Below are 18601 nucleotides of genomic sequence, written 5' to 3' on the forward strand. Positions count from 1 at the left end.
TCTGTGTCTGTGTGTGTCTCGTGAATAAATAAAATCTTTAAAAAAAAAACCCTCTATAGATTCTATACCAGTAATACTTTCTCTTTGTCTGCAAAGAAAATTTTATTTACCATATTGAACTAAGGGAAAAAAGTTAGAAAGTGTCTATTTCTATTTCAGTAATTCCATAAATACTGTCCGCTCTCTCTTTTTCACACATACAAATCCACAAACTTAATTTTGGAAGATTCTGTGGAGGGACCATGGTGGCTCAGTTCATTAAGGTGGCTGCCTTGGTCTCAGATCATGATTAGGGTCCTAGGTTGGAGCTCTGCATTATGTTCCTTGCCGGGAACATAAGAGGCAGTCTGCTTCTGCCTCTTCCCTCCTTGACTTATGTATGTTCTCTCACTCTCTCAAATAAATAAAATCTCAAAAAAATATATATATATAAAATAAAAAGCTTTGTAGAAAACCAATCTTAAATACTAAATGAAATCTCTTAAGCTGAGATAATTTCACTCAAGACAAATAGTCCTTTATAGGCAGCCCAAGGCTCAGCAGTTTAGCGCTGCCTTCAGCCCATGATCTTAGAGACCCAGGATTGAGTCCCACATTGTACTCTCTGCAAGGAGCCTGCTTCTCCCTCTGCCTGTGTCTCTGCCTCTCTCTCTGTCTTTCATAAATAAATAAAAAAATAAAATTTTTAAAATTTTCCTTAATAAAAAAAAACTGTCCTTTGTGGTGATTTAAGTAAATAATAAGTACTTCAATTTTGCATCTTTTAATAACATTGTATTACTCAAACATTTTTTTTTTTTAAGATTTTATTCATTCATCATAGACATAAAGAGAGAGGCAGACACACAGGCAGAGGGAGAAGCAGGCTCCATGCCGGGAGCCCAACGCAGGACTCGATCCCAGGGACTCCAGGACCGTACCCTGGGCCAAAAGCAGGTGCTAAACCGCTGAGCCACCCAGGAATCCCCTCAAATATTTTAACAGAACAAATCTATTAAAAGAAAAAAAAATGTCCTGCATATGTAGGGAGGAAAACTGGAGAGGAACTTAAATTCAATGCAGTTTGTAGCTAACCATTTATACAGAGTATTTAAATAATCTTTAAAACAAAATTACAAACCAAAAATTTTAATCAATCCTAAGGCTAGGGATCCCTGGGTGGCGCAGCGGTTTGGCGCCTGCCTTTGGCCCAGGGCGCGATCCTGGAGACCCGGGATCGAATCCCACGTCGGGCTCCCGGTGCATGGAGCCTGCTTCTCCCTCTGCCTGTGTCTCTGCCTCTCTCTCTCTCTCTGTGACTATCATAAATAAATAAAAAAAATTAAAAAAAAAAATTCCTAAGGCTATACCTATAAGTAAAGCAAGTTTCAAATAGCACATTGGCAAAGTTGCTGTAATTACTGCTAGTAGAGCCTCTTATATCTCAAATTTCACATTTATTTGTAGAAATAATAGCATTTACAAAACATTACACGTATAGAATGCTAACAGCACAAACTAAAACTCAAATGACAACTTTGGTAATAACAATGCTATCAATTAAAAAGTTGTGTTATGGGATGATGTCTGGCTGAGCCATTAAGAGTGTGTGACTCTTGCTCTTAGGGTTCTAAGTTCAAGCCCCAGATTGAGCATGAACACTACTTAAAAATAAGATCTTAAAAAATGTCATGCTGTTATTTATCCAAAAGATTTGTAACTACTGCATGCTTAGAAACAATAACCTCATAATTATTATCCACAGTGATCTTAAGGATCACTTATCTAAACTTTACTAGACAAATTAAATAGGTGGATGGAATGAAGAAGGCACAAGGAAACTTCAGTACCAGTACTATTCCAAAAGTTCTCCAAGTGACTGGAATGTGCTATTGGGGTTGAGGAAAAAACTCTGCATTAACCCTTTCTCAAGTATTAATGTCAGACTCTGTCCAAATAAGAACAATGAGGACACAACTAGTAAGAGAAAAAAATGAAAGCTAAAAACTTATTTCTCAAGCAATGAAGGAAAGAAAAACACAAAAAATTTATTTCTCAAGGATTGCAATAAAGAAAAATTGGTTAAAGGTAAAAATGCATTGAAGGTTAACATGAAAGTGCTAATTCCATGATGACTGTACAAAATATGATCATTACTTAATACTGCTGAACTAGGGGATCCCTGGGTGGCTCAGCAGTTTGGCTCCTGCCTTTGGCCAAGGGCGAGGTCCTGGAGTCCCGGGATCCGAGTTCCACGTTGGGCTCCTGGTGTGGAGCCTGCTTCTCCCTCTGCCAGTGTCTCTGCCTCTCTCTCTATCATGAATAAATAAATAAATCTTTAAAATACTGTTGAACTATATACTTAAAAAAGTTAAGATGGTTAAATTTTACATGGATTTTACTCCAATTAAAAAAGAATTTAAGGGTTACTATCATTTGGAATAAAAATGAACTCTCCCAATTGCTAATATAAGAATAGACAGTAGTTCAACAGTACAAAATTCACAGTCCAGAAATGAACCATTACTTTTAAGTCCTTTTCAATATGTCACATGTTTTTCAACAAGGGACTCAAGACTATTTGCTAGGAAAGAAAAATCTTTTCAACAGACTATACTGATACAACTGGATAGCCACCTGCAAAAGAGTAATTTAGATCTCTACTCATAATACACAAGTTAACCCAAAATGAATTGTGCACCAAAATAGAAGTACTCTAATTATAAAACGCTTAAAGGAAAATATTAAGTGAATCTTTGTGAACTACAGTTATGCAAGGATTTCTTACAAAAATGATGAGAAGCACAGTAATCAAAACTTTAAAAATTAATAAACAATTTCATCAAAATTAAAAATTTTCTGCACTTCAAAGATGCCTTTAAAAAAGTGAAGAGGGCAGCCCTGGTGGCTCAGTGGTTTAGTGCCACCTTCAGCCTGGAGCGAGACCCTGGAGACTCGGGATCGAGTCACAGTCAGGCTTCCGGCAGGGGGCCTGCTTCTCCCTCTGCCTGTATCTCTGCCTCTCTCTGTTTTCCATAAATAAATAAAATCTTAAAAAAAAAAAAAAAAGTGAAGAGATACAGAGACTAGGACAAAATATTGCAATTCATATGTAGGATAAGTAGGGAAGAATTAAATATCAAAAATTTTTATTTTTTTTTTTTTATTTTAAAAAAAATTTTTTTTAAATTTTTATTTATTTGTGATAGTCACAGAGAGAGAGAGAGAATGAGGCAGAGACACAGGCAGAGGGAGAAGAAGGCTCCATGCACCGGGAGCCCGACGTGGGATTCGATCCCGGGTCTCCAGGATCGCGCCCTGGGCCAAAGGCAGGCACCAAACCGCTGCGCCACCCAGGGATCCCTCAAAAATTTTTAAAGATTTATTTATTTATTTATTCATGAAAGACACACAGAGAGAGGGACAGAGACATAGGCAGAGGGAGAAGCAGGGTCTATGCAGGGAGCCCGATGTGGGACTTGATCCTGGAACTCCAGGATCACTCCCTGTGCCAAAGGCAAACGCTCAACTGCTGAGCCACCCAGGCATCCCTAAGTATTAATTTTAAAAATGGGCAGTCTGGGGATACCTGGGTGACTCAGTGGTTGCATGTCTGCATTCAGCTCAGGTGTGATCCCAGGGTCCTGGAATTGAGTTCTGCATTTTTTTAAAAGATTTTATTTATGTATTCATGATAGACATAGAGAGAGAGGCAAGAGACACAGGCAGAGGGAGAAGCAGGCTCCATGCTGGGAGCCCAACACGGAACTCGATCCCGGGACTCCGGGATCATGCCCTGGGCCAAAGGCAGGCGCTAAACCGCTGAGCCACCCAGGGATCCCGAGTCCTACATTGTGCTCCCCACAGGGAGCACTGTTTCTCCCTCTGCTATGTCTCTGCCTCTCTCTCAGTCTCTCTCATGAAATACATAAATAAAATCTTTAAAAATAAATAAAAATAAACAATACAAATAAACAATGGGTTGTCTGCCTAGACATTTCTTCAAAGATTTCCAAACAGCCAATGAGCATATTCTTATCATTAGTCATTAAGCAAGTGCAAATTAAAATTACAGTAATGCATCACAGCACATCCACTAAAATGGGTATAAAAATTTAGAATACAGAGAACCAGAAAACTCATAAACTGTAGGTAGGACTGTAAAATGGTAATACTACTTGGGAATTGATTTGGCAGTTTCTTAACATAAACATAAATTTACAATACAATCCCAAGAATTTTGCTCATAGGCATTTACCTAACAGAAAAATACATGGTTCACACACCAAGATATACAAATTCATGTTCCTATCAGCAAGCGTTAAGTCCATACTAAATAGATCCACAATATAGTATGAATGATTCTCAAAAACATTACCGAGGTGAAAGAAGTCATATATGAAGACTACATGCCACACGATGTCATTTATGTGAAATATCCAAGAGAGGCCAACTTTTTTTTTTTTTTAAGATTTTTATTTATTTATTCATGAGAGAGAGACACAGAGAGAGAGGCAGAGGCACAGGCAGAGGGAGAAGCAGGCTCCAGGCAGGGAGCCCCACACAGGACTCAATCCCAGGTCACCAGAATCAGGACCGCAACAGAAGGCGGGGCTAAACCACTGAGCCACCAGGGCTGCCCTAGAAAGGCAAATCTATAGTACTATGAAGTTTAGAAATTGCCTGCGAGCAGAGCAGAAAGGAGTTAAGTGACTGCAAATGATAGGAGGAACAGAGTGATGGAAATATTATAAAGCTGAGTTGGATGCTGTTTTCATAATTCTAAGGTGAATAAATAATGTTAAACAGTACACATAAAGGAGTAAATTTTATGGTAGGTAAAAGTCATATCTCAAAGAAGCTGTAAAAAAATTACTGAAGAACCAAAAGATACAACTATCTTTCTACTTCCTAAGTATATACCCCTCAATGCACACACATCAAAACATGAGAAACTCCATATTAAACAACTGTCTTTGATTCAGCTTAAACAAAGGATGGTCTCCACATTAAAATGCTGAAACATGCAAAAATATTAGAAAAGTAAGAAAATGAGCATTTGTGCAGCTAAATAACAACTCAATACTTAAATTTCTTAACACCCAATATCGATAACTATTAGCCTCAATACAAATACCTTATCAAAGAAAAAAATATGGAAATATCCATTAAACATCTGTCTATATACCTAAAATGGATTTCAAAATCACAGAAAAGAGCTAAAGTAAATACTAATTAACTATTTCTCTTCAGTTAGTATAGTTTAAGGTAAAAAGCTACTTGTTTAGAACTTAGATTCTCAAATGTAATGTTTTCCTGTTTAGTGGTAGAGAAATTATCTCTAAATTAGAAGATTAGGTATAGAGAGCACACACAAAACAAACGTTTAAACAAAATAATGTTAAACATTCATGTAAAAAAATTCATGTAAAATTATATAGGAAAAGGTATGAAAAATAGTTACAATTTAAAAGTACTATCTTCAATAAGTCAGTGAAGTAAGACATTTTCAACTGACCCCTGAAATACTAATTTTCAAGTACTTCAGGCTTTTCTTCTAAGACCCTGGATCAATAACATTTTTCTTTTTTTTTTTTTTTTAAAGATTTTCTTTATTTATTCATGAGAGACACAGAGAGAGAGATCTGAGAGAGAGAGAGAGAGAGAGAGAGAGGCAGAGATACAGGCGGAGGGAGAAGCAGGCTCCATGCAGGGAGCCCGATATGGGACTTGATCCCGGGTTTCCAGGATCACGACCTGAGCCAAAGGCAGACGCTCAACCGCTGAGCCATCCAGGCGTCCCAACATTAGTGCTCTTATTTGTAAAACTCCTAGGCTTTAGTGTCTACACAATTCCTATGTGGTAAACGAAAATTAACATTTTATAATTAAAAATAGGTATATGAAACCTAATGGTTCACATTAGGAAATTTTACTAGCAACTCAAACATGGTGTTTCTATGGTACTATCGCTGGTTACTGGGGCTGAAGCGGACAAGCTCGAGAGCCAGGAGTTTAAATGTGCCCTTGCTGTAGTCGAATTCACTGTGACCGCGTTTGGTGTCAAGTGCAACGATGAGACATGTCTAGGATACTCTGAGGGCTGTGCTGGAAGTCCAGTAAACTGGAGCGCTTAGACCTGGAGTACAAGTTAAGAGTCTACGGAGGAGGAGGGACAGAGCCGTCAGCCATTTTCCCTTACAGTCCAAAATATGGACATGTTCCTAGAGCGCCGGCTCGGCACCCATTACCGCCCTGCGTAATTGCCCAACCCACCCTGGGTCGAAGGATAAAGGAGCCAGCAAGCTTCGCATCTAGCAAGAAAAGGGAAAAAATACATACCCGTAAGTCCTTCCGCCCTCTCTAAGGTCCTAATGGGGGTCCAGAAAGAAACGGGCCGCTACTTACTGTTAGACACTACTGCCTTTACCCCAAACGAGAGTATGCGAAGGTGGGAGGCAGCGGCAAAACTCAGTCTCAAATCCGGCAAAATAAGTAAACAAAAAACCCTACGACAGCCAGGGTTGGGACGTCACCTTTGAGCAAAAAACGGCACTGCCCCACGTCCCCTCTCCTCCGCATAGACTGGTCCTCTTACCGCTTTCTTTTCTCGAGCAGGGTCTCTCCCTTTTCTCCTGAGTCACCTTTTCTTTACGCCACCCGCAGCGGTAGAGATCACCTTGCCTCGATAGCCGTTCCGGGCCTCGTCCGTTCACTGCGACTCTCAGCTTCCAACGCCGACACCAATACCAGGCGCTGAGGCGGCCGCCTCCCGTGTGGGAGAGGCGGCAGCGGGGACAAGCTCGGGAAAGGTTTACTAGCTGTTTGGAGCTGAAGGGGGCCGGGCTCAATAGAGCCCCAAAGGGCGGGGTGCGACAGGCTGGGGATTAGGCAGTCGCCTCGGCCAGTCCTCTTCAATATGGCGGATCCGCGGAACCAAAAAAAAAAAAAAAAAAAAAACAAACCCGCCGGAGCTTCGTAGCAACTGCACAGGCGCAGACTCCCACCAGCCCCAGCGCCACCTAAGCCTCGAGGACCCCCACCTTTTCCAAGTCCCACCCCCAAACCTCCCCCTATTCCGGCCGAGCCTCGTGTCCCTCAGCTGTTCCGGGATTCTCCTTTCCCCCCCACCGTTTTGTATTCGTTCCGCCGGAACTGGGTAAGAGTCCGTGCGCACGCAAATCCGGAAATGAGACCTGATTCAGAATCCTAGATCCCTTAAGACTGGGATAGGGGCGGGGAAGATGGTACAGCAAAGGGCGACGTTGGGACTTTAGCTATCCCACCACCTTAACTAGGGGCTGTGAGAGAGCCCCTCTGTAACCTTCTTGAGTTCTAGAGTGTCCTTGGAAAAGAGCCGAATAGAGCACGGGCTAGAGTAAGGAAAAGAGATATTGAAACTGGGAATATGGTGGCACAATGGGCGGCCTGAAAGGTAAGGCAGCAACGCCGGAAGGGTAAATGCGTATTTGAAGAAAAGGATAAAGTGACGCGGCAGCGTCGCTTTGACAGTTTCACTTGAATTGCTGGGTTTGGTTGCATTATGAATCTGGCCAGCCAAGGAACCCGGATGAAAACGTCACCCGGTCTCAATTTTTTTACACAATGGAGAGTAAAGATATGGAACTGGTTAAAGAGGATAAAAAGGTAGTAACAGTGCGCACTAACATCTGTTGTACGAGTTGGGTCAAGGCACAACTTAACGCCCTACCTCCCGACCTCTAGCTTCAACAAACAGCGAATCCTGTACAGATGCCTTTGCCTAAGGGGCGCAGAGCTAGGAAGTGGCCATGGTATATGATCCAGTGGGTATAGGGCCACCGTCCGGGTGAATAAAAGTAAATCCAATTGGTTATCTTACGCGAGATCTATTGAGTTGACCATATCTATATGTTACTGGATTCGCTGTGTTTTATTTGGACTTCTTTTGTGGCTACTACCGGCATCTATGGAATAGTGCAAATTTGCTACTGATGGGATGTCATTACTAGTTTTTACCGTAATTAAGATTGTAGAACACATTTCTAAATATTTTCTTCAAAGAAAATACAAAGTACGTTAATTTCCCAAAATCATCAAATAGAAAATGAAAAATGAAAGTTTATAGTCCGCTAGCAAAGTACACTTTCTGTTTGTAATCTTAAACAAAAGGTTATCCAGGTCTTATTTGTCCTTCCTGCTGTTGCCTTCCTTTCTCCTTTGAAGAGTCTCAATAGTTAATATATAGACTTAGACTTTAAAAAAATTTTTTTGGAAAATATTTTTTTGTGAAATATACATACATCCTGTGAAGTCCACACTCAGTATAATACAAAGTAAGCATGAGTATATAACCACTAAACATTTGGCTTTCCCTCACTTAAAAGCTACTAGATTAGTGTGTTACTATTTAGTGGATCCTGGTAGAAAATGCAAGTTTTTGGAGAAAAGACCAAGGACTCTATTATTCAATTTCAATCAGTTCTTGAAAAAAAGCCTGTAAATTTTATTTTAGTGAAATAATGGGTGAAGCCCCAGCACTACAGAGCTTCTTGACAGATTTCTCTGCAGTCCAAATTTCTACTCCATTTCAGAGACTGTATTCTAAAATTCCTGTTTGACCTGGGTCTATCTGTTCTCTCAAAATTTAATGACTTAATGCTGTGGAGCAAGAACATGAACATTATGTTTGCAAGCTCTCCCTGCTTCCTAAATTCCATGTAAGTGATGTGAAGGAGTATTTGTGCATGTCACATATGCAGTATTTGCATCACAACTGAGTAACACTGAGCTTCAGAATTCTATTACTTTTATACTTCCATAAACAAGCTTGTTCAATGTGTGTTGGAATGGGGAGGGGTGTTGCCTTATCTCTCAAGATAAGAAGTGACAAGAAAAACACAAGGCTAATGATATAGATAATGGCATTGCATTGTTGGCATACCCAGGAAAGGGAAATGAGGAGTGCAAGTTCCATAAAGGACTGTGTCTCCCAAAAAATACCAGTACCTCAAAACAAACCTTTCCAGTCATTGTGCATCCCAACCTCATGAGGCAACTATTCTAACTTCCATGAGCATAGATTACTTTTACCTGATACAAGTGGAATCATTCATATAGCATGTAAACTTTTATTTTTGGCTCATTTGGTCCATATAATGTCTGAGAGCTTTATTTTTGTATTTATAATACTCCTTTGCATAAATATACCAAAGTTATGTATCTGATTACTATTGACAGACATTTGAATCATTTGCAGATTAGAACTTTTATGAATCAACTTACCATCCATGTCTTTTTATGGCATAAGCCTGTGAGTGGAATTCCTGGTTTTGTGAGTATATATATATCTTTAATATATAGAGCCAAATAGGGCAGCCTGGGTAGCTTAGCAGTTTAGGGCCGCCTTCAGCCTAGGGTGTGATCCTGGAAACCTGGGATCAAGTCCCATATCAGACTCCCTGCATGGAGCCTGCTTCTCTCTCTGCCTGTGTCTGGGCCTCTCTCTCTGTGTGTCTCTCATGAATAAATAAATAAAATCTTAAAAGAAAAAAATAGAGCCAAGTAGTTTCCCAATATGGTTGTGCTTATTTGAATCATACACTTATCATTCTTTTTGTGTCAAAAGCAGCCAAACATTGATGCTTTCACATGGTTTCATCTTTATACTCCCCAGATAGCCTTATAAAATAAAATTGAGCATGCAAACAAGATTTCTTCCTGTCTCAGGGGGCTATCCATGAGCACCTGGACTTTAAGATGGTCCTGGTGAATAGGGGTGCTTGGGTGACACAATGGTTTCAGCATCCAACTCTTGATTTCAGCTTAAGTCATGAGCAAGCAGATTAAGTGACAAATGTTATTTATAAGTTCATAAATGTAATTTACAGTTTAGAAGTCCCAAGATGTTTTTCCCATTTCCCTTGTTTTGGTTTCTTTTCAGTAACTTCTTTCAGCATTATTAATATATCTTATTTCCTGATTTTGTCTTATTTTTTTAAAGATTTTATTTATTTATTCATGAGAGACAGAGACATAGGCAGAGGGAGAAACAGGCTCCATGCAGGAAGCCTGATGTGGGACTCGATCCTGGAACCCTGGCATCACATCCTGAGCCAAAGACAGACACTCAACTGCTGAGCCACACAGTTCCTCCCTGATTTTGTATTAGGGTCAAACTATTATTATGTTAAACTGTTACTATATTTGGATAAAATTATTATATTAAATAAAGATAAAGCTATTATTATGTATACAATTATATATAAATTTGTATATAGTGAAGTATGTATACAAAATTTCCCACTGCACTAGGTTTCTCTCCAGAAATGCTTTTTATTTTTTTATTTTTTTTATTTTTTTTAAGATTTTATTTATTTATTCATGAGAGACACAGAGAGAGAGAGAGGCAGAGACACAGGCAGAGGGAGAGCAGGCTCCATGCAGGGAGCCTGACATGGGACTCGATTCCAGGTCTCCAGGTTCAGGCCCTGGGCTGAAGGCGGCGCTAAACCGCTGAGCCACCCGGGCTGCCCCAGAAATGCTTTTTAACTGCTCTTATCACTTATTATGAAACTAATCAAAAACAGGTGGAAAACAGCACTGTCAAAGTAGTATCCGCAGCAGCTGCACAAACCCTTTAAGCAGCAAATGAACCATACTGGTGAAATTTAAGTTTCTTTCAAAGTAATGAATACACGACTTCAATTACCCAACAACATCATTGCATGCTGTACATTATTGAAAAAGATTGCAACTTCAATCACCAAATTTTCTTTCAAAGGAATGTGCTTGAAGCTCCTAACATATCAGAATTATCTAATACAGATTTCTTCTCCATTCTTATTTTCACTTCATTTCAGAGATCGTATTGAAGCTTCCTATCTGAGCTAGGTCTGTCCTGTTTCCAAATTGGAGGAGCTGCACCCAACTTTGTGTGTTGTTGTCATTAGCTTTAAGGTTTTCAAAGTGCTTCAATTATATTATCCTTTATTATATGAGCATTGTTAACTTTTAAAATGTAAATAAGATCATTCTACACATATGCATGCTTATTCCCTCCATGGACTTTCCTACTGTCACCATAATAAAATCCAACTTCTGTAGGAAACCTATGGTCTTTATTGATCTAAGCCCCTTATTTAAGATGACTCCACTCAGTCTCTTAAGTTGTAATAACCTTTACTTACTCTGGATTCTGAAGGTTCTCAGAGCCTTTGATCCTAATAATACTCCCTCCATCTGAGATATTTTCCACCAACATTTCCATTTAGTAGGTCCTTATAACTTAAGTATCAGTCAGCTCAATCATTGCTTTTTCAAAGGCCTTTCCATGACCATTATATCTAAAGTGCCCCATAATCACTTTCTTCTACTATCAGTTTTTAAAAATTCCTTTTACTATCTGACTTATATGAATGATTTATTGATTTACCACTTTTGTATATGCCATACATCTACTCTGTGCCACTAAAATGTAAATTCATGAATACAGTACCTGTTCTATAATATGTATTATCAGGAACTGTACACCTTCCCTCAAGCTAGAAAATGAACTTATCACTGCTTCATGGCTGTTAGCTAAAAAAATAAGACTCTTGGGTCAGAGATGAAGTGATTTATTACTCAGAACAGACAATAAAAGCTTCATATTTACATTACTTTTGTTCTTCAAATTTCATAGGTATTAATATGGAGAATCCCTATTGGTTTATTCTACATCTGAGAAACATGAAGTTTAGGAAGCCCAAATCATAAGCCTGTGTACCTCAGTTTAAAAAAAAAAAAAAAAAAAAAAAGTATTACAGATACCCAGAAAGAGGCAGGACTCCAACCAAAATTTGGTGATATATTGAGCCTATTGATAGCACTGGTAAATCAAAAGGATATATTGAAGTATTTATATTGATATATAAATAAAAAAGATTGGGGATCCCTGGGTGGCTCAGCAGTTTGGCACCTGCCTTTGGTCCAGGGTGCAATCCTGAAGTCCCAGGATCGACTCCCACATCAGGCTCCCCACATGGAGCCTGCTTTTCCCTCTGCCTATGTCTCTGCCTCTCTCTCTCTCTCTCTCTCTGTCTATTGTAAATAAATAAATCTTTTAAAATAAATAAATAAATCAGGCATCACTGGGTGGCGCAGCGGTTTGGCGCCTGCCTTTGGCCCAGGGCGCGATCCTGGAGACCCAGGATCGAATCCCACATCGGGCTCCCGGTGCAGGGAGCCTGCTTCTCCCTCTGCCTGTGTCTCTGCCTCTTTTTCTCTCTCTCTCTGTGACTATCATAAATAAATTTTTTTTAAAAATTAAAATAAATAAATAAATCAAAAAGATTTATTACTTACATGTGAATCTTTTTAAGAATAGGTAACTTTTCTGAAATTAATCCCAAATTTCTAGTGGGAGCAAAGAAAGACTCACTTGGGATTTTTCTTGTGGTTAGGGAATAGAGCAGGTAGGGACTTGCATGCTTGGAGTTTCATGCTAGTATCAAATGAAACCACAGAGACTTTCCCTTCATAAGCCCAGATATTGGCCTAAAGGATACATGAGGCTTTAAACTGTCAATAGTCAAGATCAAGAAGTTGTGGTGTGCCTGGGTGGCTCAGCCTGTCCTGTCTGCCTTTGACTTGTGATCTCAGGGTCTTGAGATTGAGCCTCATGTCAGGGCTCCCTGCTCAGTAGGGAGCCTGCTTTTCACTGTCCGTGCCTGCCTCCTGCCCCCTAGCCCCTGGCTTGTGCTCTCTCTCTCTCACTTTGTTACTCAAATAAATTAATTAATTAAATCTTTAAAGAAAAGAAATAGAATTGTGCAGAAAGGTTAGTAGTCTTCAGTTGATCAAACTCCTATCTTTGACCTTAGGGTACTAGGGCAATAGCTGTCACTATAATTAAGAGCAATCCATGCCTGTATAGCTAACCCCAGTAAGTATCCTGGACATCTAGGTGAGCTTCTCTGTTCAACTATTAAAAAGAAAACGACAAGCCCAAAAGAGAGTTACTTATGCTATGCCAAGTCATCAAAGAGAGGCTTAATTAGAAGTTCAATCTTCCCTAGAAGTATATTTTTAACAAGTCAGACAGTACCTTTGAATTCCTTCCACCTTTCAGCCACTGTCTACTATGAACAAGTCTGTATACATTCAGTTCTTTTGGGTATATACCCAGAAATAGAATTAATGAACCATGTAGTAGTTCTACATATTTAATTATTTGAAGAACTGCCATACTGTTTTGCCTGGTGCTGCACTATTGTACATTTCCAATAGCCAGGTAAAAATGTTTCAATTTGCCCATATGCTCGCCAAAACTTTTTTTTTTTTAATAGTAGTTATCCTAACAGGTGGGAAGCATTCTCACCATGATTTTGATTTTCGTCTCCCATATTATTACTGATGCACATATTTTAATGAGCGTTTTTGGCTATTTCATATCTTCCTTAGAAAATGTCAATTCAAATATTTACCTGGGGTGACTGGGTGGCTCAGTCGGGGAAACTATCCCACTCTTGGTTTCTGCTCAGGTCATGATCTCAGGGTCATGAATTGAACCCTGCACCAGTCTCCAAGCTGAGTGGGGAGTCTGCTTGAGATTCTCTTCCTCTGCCCCTCCTTTCCCATCCTCTCTAAAAATGAACAAATAAATTTAAAAAACAAAAACCTATATTAACCCATTTTGAAGTGAGTTTTTGTTATCATTGAATTGTACAGTTCTTCATATAGCCTAGATTTTATTTATCCTCTTAAGAGTATATAACTTGTAGATATTTTTTTTCAATTGCATGAGTCACCCTTTCATTTTGCTAATTAATAGTGTCCTTGGATGTTCAAAAATTTTTAATTTTAAGGTAGCCTCTTATGAACTTTCTTCTTTTGCATGTGCTTTTACTGCTGTAAGAAGTCATGAAAGTCACAGCAGCAACATGGTTGCATAAGGCATCTGTCATTTTGAGCTCCTCAACAACAAAAATTTGGCTTCCATTTATGGACAAAAGTGCCTCTGTGGGAGATATAGGATCCAGCACCATACACCAAGGCACTGGGAAGATACTGGGTATTAGTCAGACAGATCTCAGTCTTAGCTATTAGTACTCAGAACCCAGCTGTGAACCAGTTCTAAAAGTCCCTCTTGGCGACAATCTGGGAGCACCCAGAGAACACCAATATGGTCAGTCCCAATGGACAAGAGAGCTTCTGTGGAAATCTAAGTTTCTGTCAAAGAGAGGGGAAAGACTTTGGATGCACTGGAGTGTTTAGGTAGAATAGCTTGACTTTACCTGTGTAACCCTTCTCACAAGGTAACATAGTTTAGGCCTACTTGAGACATTTTCAGCCTGTGATTTCTCTGGCAGAAGAAAGGCAGAGTGTCTAAATGAAAGCCCAGATAGCCAGGCTATGTGGAACCCTGGCAAAAAATATTTTTTCTCTCTCAGAACATCCAAAGAATTATAAAAGGAGCTGCACTGTAATGAGGGAGCAAATATGAGTAACAGCAGTTAAGATTCCCAGAAGATATTAAAAAGACACAATTTTTGCTGACTGCACTGCAGACTCCATCAGGAAACCTGCCCACAGGCACTGGGAAAGCCTCACCTGTGGATCCTCCAATCTTGCATTGGGCATTTCTAGCACCTCCATGCCTCACTCATTACCCACCATCTCTCTGCAACCAGCTCTCTCTGGTTTACGAGCTTTGATAGGTGTTTTCACTTGCAGAAAGTAGCCAAGGACCTGCAGGCCAGGGAAAAATCACAAATTTGAGCAGTAGTGCCACCTTTAGGAAAACAAAAGAGGCTATTAGCAGCTCACCTGGTATATGTATGACTGGGAGAACGTATAATAAGAATTGTGACACAAGGGCAGCCCTGGTGGCGCAGCGGTTTAGTGCTGCCTGCAGCCTGGGGTGTGATCCTGGAGACCTGGGATCGAGTCCCACGTCAGGCTCCCTGCATGGAGCCTGCTTCTCCCTCTGCCTGTGTCTCTGCCTCTCTCTCTCTCTCTCTCTCTCTCTCTCTCTGTGTGTGTGTGTGTGTCTCTCATGATAAATAAATAAAATCTTAAAAAAAAAAAAAAAGAATTGTGCCACAAGAAGAGTAAGAAGAATGAACAGTTGTGCGTGCTAATACAAGTTCTGAAAAACCTCAGAACCTCTAGCAGTACTGACAGAAGGTGCTTATCCCAAGAAGAAAATTAGTGAAAATTAGAGGAGGTGATAACTACTTCAAATGCAAAGGCAGAAATGCAAAACTCCAAGGAATGTAATGAATGAAAGAAATACCATACCACAAAGAATCACAAAAATCTTCTAGTTACTGAATCCGAACACGGAGATCTACAACATACCAAACAAAAAATTCAAAATAGCTGTTTTAAGGAAACTCAGTGACTTACAAGAAAGACAATTCAATAAAATCAGGACAAGAACACAGAAACAAAATGAGATATTAAAGAGATAGAAGTAAAAGAACCAAATACAAATTCTGGAATTGAATAATAAATGAATAAGTGGAAAAGATGCAATAGAGAACAGCAGAATAAACCAAGTGAAAGAAGAAAGAAACTCTCTGAGAAGATGGGAACTTTGAAAGAAAAAAGAATGTGATTATAAGACAGCGTTATACCAAATACTGAAGTACCAGAAGGAGAAGGGAGGGAGAAACTTATTTAAAAAGGATTTCCAAAATCTAGTTAGAGATCCAAGTTCATGAAGCTAATGTGTCACACTGTTATTTCAATGAAAGAGAACTTCTTCAAGATAGATTTTAGTTAAGTTGTCAAACTTTAAGAAAAACAGAGAATCGGGATACCTGTTGGTTCCATGGGTTGTCTGACTTCAGCTCAGGTCATGATCTCATGGTCTGCCATGGAGCCCTGAATCCTAATCCTAGCTCCCTGCTAGGTGGGGAGCCTGCTTCTCATTCTTCCCCTCCCCCTGCCTGTGTATGCGTGTGTGTGCGTGTGCTCTCTCTCTCTATTTTTTTTTTTAAATAAAAATCTAAAAAAAAAAAAAAAGAAAAGAAAATAGGGGGATCCCTGGGTGGCTCAGCGGTTTAGCACCTGCCTTTGGCTCAGGGCACAATCCCGGAGTTCTGGGATCGAGTCCCCTGTCGGGCTCCCAGCAAGGAGCCGGTTTCTCCCTCTGCCTCTCTCTCTCTCACTTTCTATGTCTATCATGAATAAATAAATAAAATCTTTAAAAAAAATAAAGAAAAAGAAAAGAAAAACAGATTCTTAGAAGCAGCAATATAAAATAAATTGTAACTTACAATGATAGCCCCCCAGTACCATATCAGTGGATTTTTTTTTTTCCTGAGATCTTACAGACCAGGAAGAAGCAAGATGATATATCTAAGGGCTAAAAGAAAAGAAAAAAAGAAAGAAAGAAAAAAGGCAAAGAAAATACTCTATCTGGTAAAGTAATCCTTCAAAAATGAAGAAAAATAAGATTTTCCCTGATAAACAAATTCTGAGGTAATTTACCACAACTACACCTAACTTATGAGAAATACTGAAAGGAATTCTTCAGGCTAAAATAGAAGGATATTGATTAGTAATATGAAAATATATACCTTACTGGTAAACATAAAAATATAGTCAAATTCAAAGTACTCTAATACTGTAATATTGTGTGTGTCAATATTTAACTCTAAGATATAAATGTTAAAGGATAAGAATATTAATAATAAGCTCCAGTAATTTTTTAACATATGCACTGTAAAAAAAAGAGGTAAACATTAAAAACATAAACGGGTAGATTTTTTAATATGTAATTGATGTTAAGCTGTCATGAGCATTAAATGGTCTGTTGAGTCTATAACACATTTTATGTAAGTCTAATGGTAGCCACAAAACAAAAATCTATAGATTCATGAAAGATGAAGGAGAAACAATTTACATAGAAAATCATCAATTCATAAAAGAAGGCAACAGGAAAAGGAGAAAGGCACAAGGAAACCACAGAACAGTCATAAACAGTGAATAAGATGGCATTAAGTCCTTACAGTCTTTAAATAAAAATTTCTTCCAATGTAAATGGATACATTTTCCCATCAAAAGGCATAGAGTAGCTAGCTGAATAAAAAAGAAAGCCCAACTATATGTTGAGTACTACAGGTCACTTTATCTTTAAGAACACAGCAGGATGAAAAAAGATATTCTTGGGCAGCTCTGGTGGCTCAGCGGTTTAGCGCGGCCTTCAGTCCAGGGCTGATCCTGGAGACCCGGGACCAAGTCCCACATCAGGCTCCCTGCATGGAGCCTGCTTCTCCCTCTGCCTGCGTCTCTGCCTCTCTCTCTCTCTCTGTGTGTGTCTTTATGAATAAATAAAATAAATATATTTATATATAAAAAAAAACCAAGAAATCCCTTTGTACAAACAGTTTTTCCTGGATTAATCTTCAGAAAGATAGGATAAGTGAAGTAGGCACTTTTTGTGTTCTTGTTCATATTGCATGGAGCCTGCTGCTTCCTCTGCCTGTGACTCTGCCTCTCTCTCTGTCTCTCTCTGTCTCTCTCTCTTTCTCTCATGAATAAATAAATAAGATCTTAAAAAAAAAAAAAGAAAGATTTTAATAGGTTTAGGGAGGAAGCAGTAGGGAGATATTTGGAGAAAATTGTATTTCTCTAGAAAGAATAAAAGAAAATGGCACCAGAGTAGGGGCCTGAGCACACCATGATCACCATGTGTCTGTAGACAAAGATTAAGGAGGAGAAAAAGAAGTTATTTTTACATCCTTCAATAATTTGTCTCAGGTAATTTAGAAATGATAATTTGTAAAGAGGCAAACATAGAATCGTAAAAACAGTGAGGAGCCACAAGGTATGAGATAAACACTGCAATCAGGTTCCCCCCCTCCGCTTTTTTTAAGGAGCTATAGCTCTCTTTTTTTTTTCTTTTTTTTGAGCTATAGCTTTCTAATTTAATTTTTAGTAGAACAAGTTTGGGGAGATCAAAAGTTCTGCATTGGCGTGCCTTGGTGGCTCAGTAAGTTAAGTGTCCAATTCTTAGTTTCTGCTCATGTCGTAATATCGTTGTAGGATTGAGCCAGGAGTCAGGCTCTGTCCTCAGTGTGGAGTCTGCTGGAGTCTCCCTCCTTCTTCACTAACCCCCCCCCCACTCTTGCTCTTTCTGTAAAATAAATAAATAAAATATTTAAAATAAAAAGCTCCCATAATGGTCATTGAAGTCCTGAATTACTTTAGTTAGGTTAGTCTATTTAGTTATAAATGCTCAAGCAGAGGGACCATAGTTTTTAAACATAAAACTGGGGCATCCCCGGATGGCTTCAGCCCAGGGTGTAATCCTGGGGACCCTGGATCAAGTCCCATGTCAGGCTCCCTGCAAGGAGCCTGCTTCTCCCTCTGCTTGTGTCTCTGCCTCTCTCTCTCTCTCTCTCTCTCTCTCTCTGTGTGTGTCTCTCATGAATAAATAAAGTAAAATCTTAAAAAAAAAAAACAAAAAAAACATAAAACTGGCTGGAGTCCAGTGTTGGGGTGGGTTGGGGTGAGGCACCCTCAAAGCATTTTGGTGACTGGGATCCCATTTCTTGGGGTCTTTTAGGAATCAGATCAAAACCCAGAACAGTTCCAGGAAGAAAACTGTTAGACTGAAGGTTAGCACAATTCTAGTAGAAAGAGTCCTATC

At 39.2% G+C, this 18601-nt stretch overlaps 1 protein-coding gene and 1 long non-coding RNA gene across 5 annotated transcripts in view; one reads left to right on the top strand and one right to left on the bottom strand.

Annotated features, from left to right (window-relative positions):
- The window catches only part of LOC140629033 (ubiquitin carboxyl-terminal hydrolase 9X-like), a 135942-nt gene extending 128859 nt beyond the window's left edge, over positions 1 to 7083 (bottom strand). For all 3 annotated transcript variants that reach the window (XM_072818433.1, XM_072818431.1, XM_072818432.1), the window contains exon 1: positions 6578 to 7083. The gene's annotated coding sequence lies outside the window, so the exon portion shown is untranslated. The remainder of the gene's footprint in view (positions 1 to 6577) is intronic.
- Positions 7084 to 7159: 76 nt separating this feature from the next.
- Positions 7160 to 18601, top strand: part of LOC140629036 (uncharacterized) — a 39779-nt gene continuing 28337 nt past the window's right edge. For both annotated transcript variants that reach the window (XR_012026908.1, XR_012026909.1), the window contains exon 1: positions 7160 to 7414. This is a non-coding gene — a long non-coding RNA (uncharacterized lncRNA). The remainder of the gene's footprint in view (positions 7415 to 18601) is intronic.

This window comes from Canis lupus, chromosome Y (assembly GCF_048164855.1).
Source record: "Canis lupus baileyi chromosome Y, mCanLup2.hap1, whole genome shotgun sequence".
NCBI lineage: Eukaryota > Metazoa > Chordata > Mammalia > Carnivora > Canidae > Canis > Canis lupus.